An 8,402-nucleotide genomic window follows, 5' to 3' on the forward strand; every position below is an offset into this window, starting at 1 on the left:
CATATAAAAACACTTTATGTGAAACCTGAGGAACCTGCAGTTCTTATGGTTAATTCACAAAACACTTCAGATTCAATTGAATTATGCAATGCGTACATGTTATATTAGGTTTATTTTTTCAGTGGAAGATTCTTCTGGTTAGCACTACTGTGTAAATGTCTTTTAAGTCAAAAACAGTTTCTGTTTTTTAGTGGACTGTACATTTCATCTCAGGATGCAGTTGCATTTTTTGAGCCTTAAGATAGTTTTGCAAATAACTTTGCAAGCAGTTTTATTAACCATGGCCTGTGATTTATTCATTGGCAGAATTGATGGTTCAGTGACTTGGAGCTAAAGTAAATGAAGATGAACCTTTGCCCTAAAGCCCCCTGAAGATCAGTGGGAGAATGAGTTTTGTTGCTACTGATTTTAGCTGCAAGGGTCGAGTGCCACATGGTTCATTTAATTGCTCCAGGTCTTGGAATTTTAAAAGATACCTCATTTATTGTTTTTACCATGTGAGTTATAGGAAAGAGGAAGGCCCTGATTCCAATGAAAATTTGTGCTATGACAATAAGCAGTTTCTTCTTTGTGTCTGCAAAATAAGTAAATAATTTTTGCATACTATGTTATTAGAAACCTAATTCCATTCATTTTTTATTAGCGTTACCAAAACCTGGAAAGAGAAGAAGAAACTTTCAGAGAGCAGTTTCTGACATATGTAGCGTCAAAAACAACGTCTGATTGATCGGCTTTGGTTCTGTGATTTGAGCAGTGCACACTTGCTTAGCTCATTGCTTAGCAAGTACAACTGGCATGTTGCACTAATGGTTTATATAGTGATTCCCAAGTAAAGAATTATAAGTACATATAGCTATGTTGAGTTTTATACGGCTGTCAGAGAGGTCTACGTGTGTGTGTATACATAGAAAAAGCAATCTACATTCTCAAATAGTATCTCTTAGAATTACAATAGTCGTTGAATTTTATTTGACCAAGAAATAATAGTTCTCTTAATTTTTTTTATGTGAAATTTGATTTAAAAGTCACATAATAGTTATTTGTACAGGCTAGATATTTTTACAGTGAAGCTAAAAGTTCTGAAGAATTTCAGTAAACTGCAGGATGCCTATCGACCTATGTAGTTGACACAGAACAATAATGAGTTAAATACCCTTTAATGCTAAAGAAAAAGTATCATAGGTTGTTCTGTATTCCATGTGTTTCAAAGGGATAGAGCAGAATGTAGGTTAAAAATTAAAGTAAAAAATGTTAAAAAAAAAGAGAATTGGCTATCAGATTAGTGGCAGTAGAGAGCACTGGTACATTAACATCACTGACAATGTCAATTCATTATCATTGATGGCTAAATAATCTTAGAAATGCTCAGTGGACCTATTAGTTCCTGAACATAAGCAGCTCATGCTGCATTTCTTCATTAGCTCTTAATTGCTATAAATTTTACCTTTTAAAAAATCATGCTTTAAAAGGTGAAGTGATCTTTCAGGAACATTAACTCTATAATTTTGTCACAAGCAGAAGGTCTTGCACTATGTTTTCTTTTCTTCAGTAGTTAGTATCTTAGTGTCTGTTTTAGAATTTTACTAATAACCCCTTCACTGTTTGAGTTGTAAGAAATAAACAGTTTTTCAAATAGTTCTGTTAGAGTAATAATATATGAAAACAGTGGGGCAGGCACATTTTTGAAGTGAAATTATTACTCACAGTGTTGTACTATTTTTCCTTAGTAACCTCTTGAAAAAGTCTTATATTCTATGGTGAAATTGATGAAAACAACAAACAGTACATTTTGTTGAAAAGACCTTAGTATTAATGTTTCAGTTTATTTGTAATTGTATGACTTCTTTTTCATATCTTTAGGATTTTAGATGCTCATCGAATATGTATCATATATTATCTGCTAAAGCTTAATTTAAGGGTTGTGCATTAGCTACTCCTTTAATAAAAACTGCCTTTTAAACTTTTATTTCAGTTGTTTGAACCTACACTGATCTTCTTTGAATTTTTAAGCTCAATTTTAAGATCTCTCTGTCCCCCTCATCGGCAAATCTTAGCCACAGTATATCATGGATTTGAGTTATTTGACCAAAGAGGCTGAATGTATTGTATTCGATGTCTAATTCCTAATGCTAGCTGGGATTCAGAATTCAAGATTTAAGTTTTGTTTACCCATGGTTTACATGCTTATGTCAGGGTATAGGTTTCAAAAATGTATTGCTCTGCACTTCCTGTTTTAAGAACATGTTATAGATAACTTCATTTAAAAGCCTTTCATTTTACTTTCACTTTTAGGAGGAGCACTTTTTGAATTACAGTTTCTTAATGTTTTTCTTACTTCTGAGCATGACCTCAAGAGGAATTTTATAGAATATAGGTGAATTTATATTTAGCCCTGATGGATAGCTAACATGAAAATGTGCTATGGGTCGGACATAGGGCTTAGTGGGGGAGAAAATAAAAAATAATAGAAAGCACCTTATATAGAAGTTAATAATTTTGTTGGGAACATATGTTTAAAAATAGGTAAACACATTTTTACTAAGTCCATGATCTTTACCTTTGCTATTTTTCAGTAGTCAAGAACTTAAAAATCTCAGTGGCTTAAGAACATCACTGTGGAAACCATGTTTTGTTAAATTCATTTACGTTTATTTTAATAATCTCTTCCTCCGTGTGCGTACACACATACACACACACATTAGTGTATATATGATACTCTCAGTAATAAATAGTATTTAAGTAGTGCTGTGTTTTAGTGTACAACTTAATTAGCAGCAGTCGTTTCATTTGTTGATCTCAGTTTCATGAGATTGTTTATCTCATGTTTATTACCCCATTGTACAGATAGTAAACATGAGAGTAAAAGTATTTTTAGTGATGGAGTTAAATTATGGGCCAGTAATGGTAGACCACTGTTTCCTTCCTTTTAACTGTACCTTTTCTTTATTTCTCTGCTTTTGTAATATCTGTTGTTTTAGTTACTGATTTTAATTTGTACTTATTTTTTTTCTGTCTAGGTTGTTTTCTCTAGCATGTGATAGCTGTAACTTCCAGCCCCCAGCCACTTTTGTTTTCTGCTTTTGCTCAGACTTACATTATTCTAAAAAATTGCTTGCACTGTATTTTATTTTAATATTCTGGTATTCAGTCTCTTTCTCTCTCTCTCTTTTTTTGGTCTCTCTCTGTTTCACTTTTCTCATATTAAAGTGTTGTTTTGAATAATTTTATTATTTTTCCTCATTGTTCCTTTATGTGTTGATAATTTATTGCACTTGAGTTGTTACAAATTGAACGTGTTAGTATCATAGAAATAAGTACCTAAAAAAGTGAAGATTTTATTGTCTTTCCATTAGGATGAGAGGGGGAAAATTGATCATCTTGGGTTATGGTTTTTGTTTTTCATTACTAGTTACTACAAAAAAAGACTAAGTAGAAAATTAGTAAGTAGTCTGTGATTTCAGTAAACCCGGGAAATGATACCTAACTTTTGTATGCCATTATTCACAAAAACCCCAGTATGCATGATTTAGGGGTTATGTTATTTTCTGACTGCTTTCCCTGTGTTTAGTCTTGAATCTTGTATATAAACAGTTGAGTAGTACTTACCTAATCAGGAGAGAATAGGGCATTTACTAAATCTGTCACCTCTGGGTTTATGAAAAGATTCTAGACAGTTTCTATTGTGTATTAATGTGCTTATGAACTGTGTATTCTTAGTTGGTTTAAGAAACCTTAAATAGAAAGTTACTAATGCAGCAAAACTCTTTTTTTTTGTGTGTGTGGCATTACCTAGTTTTTGTGCATTAGAAGGGATCTCTATGTAGATGATTATAATGTCACTTTCTGACCTTTGCAGCTTGAATAATTGTAAATCATTGCTTCATAACGTGTCAGAGAATGTCTGTACTAGGCAATTAAATGGCAGAATATAATAGACCAAATTATTGCCTGTCATGTTTTCAACAACACAGTTAGTATTTGAGTTACACTTAATCATTACGTGCATTAGCAACTTCATTGGAATCCAGCTTCAGGCTGAGCATGAAATACATTACATTATTTAAACCTCTAATGGTACAAGTCATTTATTTGTGTTGAAGTGTACAACATGCAGAGTTTCATAAAGCAAGGAACACTTGAGAGCTTAATTTATCCAAATCAAAGTCTAAATGCAGATAAACACAAGTGGCAAAAATTAGTAATTTTTATAGGCTGGAAATATTTAAAAATACATGGTTGTGTGTAATTTTAGGCAGCAGGAATAAATTAAAATCACTATTTTTAGTCTGCTCTGAGAACTAAAGCTGTGTATACCTAAATCATTAAGAGCACCCTGGGACTGCATTTTTAGCTGAACAATTAATTACAGCCATCATACCTACAGATGTATGCAAATAAAATAAGTTTTTGGTTCGGCTGGTTGTTTTGGTTAAAGAGACATAGAAAAAAGGATATAGATAGAAAAAGTTTGTTTTATATCATGTCATAAATTATGCATGTAACAATATAAAGGGCAGCATCTCTCAATTTTATAAAAAACATCAAAACTAACATTAAAATACTCTTGTTATAAAGGATGTGTTACATATTTTATCTCTACAATATTTTAATGATTTTTGTTTAATGGTATATTTTTGTCTTTAGTTTGAAAATTTAAAAATCCCACATAATGCTGACTGTCTCTCTTCCTGTCAGTGAGGAATACCAAATGTACATTGTTCGTTTATTCCTCTGATGTTGAAGTCCTTGAAATACCATTTAAATACTGAATGGATGTTATTTTATATTTTTTATAAACAAATCACTTTTCATTTTGAAAATCTAGGAGATATCTTGGTTATTATATTAAAATAAAATACACTTTTTCTCAGATACGATTGTAGGATATTTTGTAGTGAACTGCTTTGTAAATCCAGGAGAGAGTCGGGGGTATGGTTAGGATAACGGGGAAGAAACAGAAGAAACTGTTTTCTGCCTCTCCTCACAGGGAGAGGAGGGCATCTTCGTCACCGCCATATCCCGTGCTCCTTTTTTGTGATAGTGTTTTCTTGAATTTTTGCCTTGGAAGAGTAGGGTCATAGATTTATTCCAAGGCAGTAAGTGTGATCAGCTCATAAGAAAATAGAAATAAAATACACATTGTCATTTGTTGGTGTTGTAGTTGAAAACATTGGCCTCTGTCTCTAAGGTCTTTTCCAGTGAAAAGGTCTTATCTCAGTGACTTAAGTAATTTTTGCTTTATTTTTATTTTAAAATGTTCCATGGTGACTTTAAAATTCTGTTGTGGAATCACAGGATTCTTTAGCCCTCCTGATCCCAGGAGTGAAATACAGACGGGCAGCTACTCCTCTGGTTTCCTTTGTCTGTCCTGTGATTTTTTTTCTTTTTTTTTTTTTATTGTTAACCTGTTTTCTCCCTCCCTCTTCCTGTTCATGTGTTTCTGAAAGTCCTTTACTTTCTACAGGGTTTTGCTCTTTGATATGTCTGAGACTGAATAAGAGGAGGTGTTGGAAATGTAGATAGGAGGGAAGTACAACCATTGATTCAGGTATTCATTCATTTCCCATTGGGCAGATTCTTGACAGTTTCCTCTTCAAGTAGGCCCAGGTGGTGCAAGGGCCCTGCGGTCACGTGCTCCGAGTAGGAGAGACAGACTCAGAGGCAGACTACAGGGGAAAGCGCGGGGGATGGTGGTCCACAGAGGAGGGGTGCCCAGCTCTGCTTGGGAGCAGCAGGAAAGGCTTCATTCAGAGGATATGTTTGAGTTGGTTCTCGAAGGATGAGGAGGTATTTATACACAAGGCAAAAAAGGACACTTTTTTTTTTTTTTTTTTTTGTGGTATGCGGCCTCTCACTGTTGTGGCCTCTCCCGTTGCGGAGCACAGGCTCCAGACGCGCAGGCTCAGTGGCCATGGCTCACGGGCCCAGCCGCTCCGTGGCATGTGGGATCTTCCCGGACTAGGGCACGAACCCGTGTCCCTTGCATCAGCAGGCGGACTCTCAACCACTGCGCCACCAGGGGAGCCCCACTTTTTTATTAGAGGGAACAAAAGAGCAAAAGTAGTGAAGTATGGAATAGCATGGCATATTAAGAACACTGCGAGAAATTCCTGGAGGTTAAGTGCTTAGAAGGGGTGAAGCGGGATTTTTTTAATATTAAATATTTATGGAGCATCAGTATGTGCTGTTAGCCTTTAGGGTTAAAAGATCAAAACGGTATCTGCTGCAAATGGATGGAGAAAGCTCAGGTAAAGAAATGCCCATATCTTTTCTGAATCTTGTTGCCGATTCAAAAAATATTTCATCAGCTAGGTAGCGTGATGTGAAGGTGAGTGGGGGTTAGGCAGGCAGCCAGGGGTAGCCCATTCCAGGCAGGGCTTTGGGGAGGTTCAGCCAGGAGCATGGCGAGTTCAGGAGCCGCTGGGACTTCAGCTGTGCCTGAGGTGGGATTGTAAAGGAAGGGGGCAGGTGGCAGGGCCAGATCACAAAACTGTGCCATGCTACGGTGCTGAATGCTGGCCTTTTCCTCTGCTTTCCATCACTTTTTTTTTTTTTTTTTACATCTTTATTGGAGTATAATTGCTTTACAATGGTGTGTTAGTTTCTGCTGTATCACAAAGTGAATCAGCTATATGTATACATATATCCCCATATCCCCTCCCTCTTGCGTCTCCCTCCCACCCTCCCTATCCCACCCCTCCAGGCGGTCACAAAGCACCGAGCTGATCTCCCTGTGCTATGCGGCTGCTTCCCACTAGCTATCTGTTTTACATTTGGTAGTGTATATATGTCCATGCCACTCTCTCACTTTGTCTCAGCTTACCCTTCCCCTGACTTTCTTCCTAGTTTTCCAGACTGTGAATAAGCAGTGAAGGGAGGAAATAGAGAACCTGGCAGGAAGTGAATTACTACTTCAGAATGAAGGGGCATGGGGATTCGCCGTGGGGACTTATTTTTAAGAGAATTTCATTGTTCACAGTTTTAATTAGGAATGCTGTTGATAACTGTAATGGATACAGGTTAATACTGGTTTCATATAACCTAATGCAGCATAGTTCCAAATGATAATTACAGGGACACACAGTTACGTGGCCATACCGCAGATGTCCACATGCAACCGATACATTGAAAACGGACGTTAGAGTTGTTCCTATACACAGTTCATCTGGCAGGGCAATGTAAAGTGGGACAGGAAACCATCAATTAAAGAAATATATATATATACTGTTTCGTAATGGGTATTATTCTCCTACTTCTTAGTCCTTGGGTATGTAAATGTTTCTATGGGTTCTGTCTCCATACCCATTGTTCACTTTCACTCATCCCTGGAGCTCCTTTATTCCCCTCGCTGCCACTTGCTTTAGCATTTTACCAAGAATGAGTATAAGGTCTTTTTTTTTTTTTTAATCTTTATTGGAGTATAATTGCTTTACAATGGTGTGTTAGTTTCTGCTGTATAACAAAGTGAATCAGTTATACATATACATATGTTCCCATATCTCTTCCCTCTTGCATCTCCCTCCCTCCCACCCTCCCTATCCCACCCCTCTAGGTGGTCACAAAGCACCGAGCTGATCTCCCTGTGCTATGGGGCTGCTTCCCACTAGCACTTATCTACGTATTCAGAGTGCCAGGTAAAAACAGTTCCAAGCACTGTTTAATGCTACTCTGTAGGTATATGAATTTTTAGAAAATTATTTTGGATTTGCTGTTCCCTTTCAGTTTTAAAAAGTACTCTTTAGTGCTGAGGAGGTACAGGAGTATACTGAGCTGGACCAAAGGATGGTTGTTTTGAAGGACTGATAAGGGGTTAATTAGCATCATAAATACACTGTCAGCTCTACATGTGGTCCAGGGGGAGCTAGAAGATTCTTCCTATAAAATTTGGCGAAATGTAAGATCTTCCCTCCTAATCTATTTTAGAAATGCGATTGTAAGTGAAAATGGTCTCATGTTGTTAACACATCTGATAATTTTTGTGATCATATTAGCAAGTAAGTATGATTTTTTTTTTACATTGTGGGCAGTCAGTGCTTCCAAACCTAAATTTGCACTAGTCTGAAAATTTGCCATGTGTTTAAATGTTAAAGAGACAGATAGTGGACAGATAAAGAAATTTGGGTCAAGAGCTTAAGAGACTTTTCACAAACGTAGATAGGAACCCAGGACTTCTGACTCTGGGGTTGATGTTATTTCTATTATATCCTGCTGGCATTCTGTTTAGTCTTAATATCTCTCTTAAACTTCAGGTTTCACGAATTTCAGCCACCAGTCTTTTTAACAAGCGAAATACTGGCTGCATGTTTAAGCAGCAAAGTTAATTAGTTGATTGACTTGTTCATTCATTTTTCAGACGTTTTCTGGCAAGCTTGTGTGGGCTGGAGTTTCGGGAGCTCACGGTG

The 8,402-nt window shown here is 36.4% G+C and overlaps 1 protein-coding gene across 2 annotated transcripts in view; it reads left to right on the forward strand.

Annotated features, from left to right (window-relative positions):
* ZNF407 (zinc finger protein 407) overlaps positions 1 to 8,402 on the forward strand; it is a 418,739-nt gene that overhangs the window by 35,683 nt on the left and 374,654 nt on the right. The gene's annotated exons all lie outside the window — the stretch shown is intronic.

Source organism: Mesoplodon mirus (genome assembly GCF_964341445.2).
Source record: "Mesoplodon mirus genome assembly, chromosome: 13".
Taxonomy (NCBI): Eukaryota; Metazoa; Chordata; class Mammalia; order Artiodactyla; family Ziphiidae; genus Mesoplodon; species Mesoplodon mirus.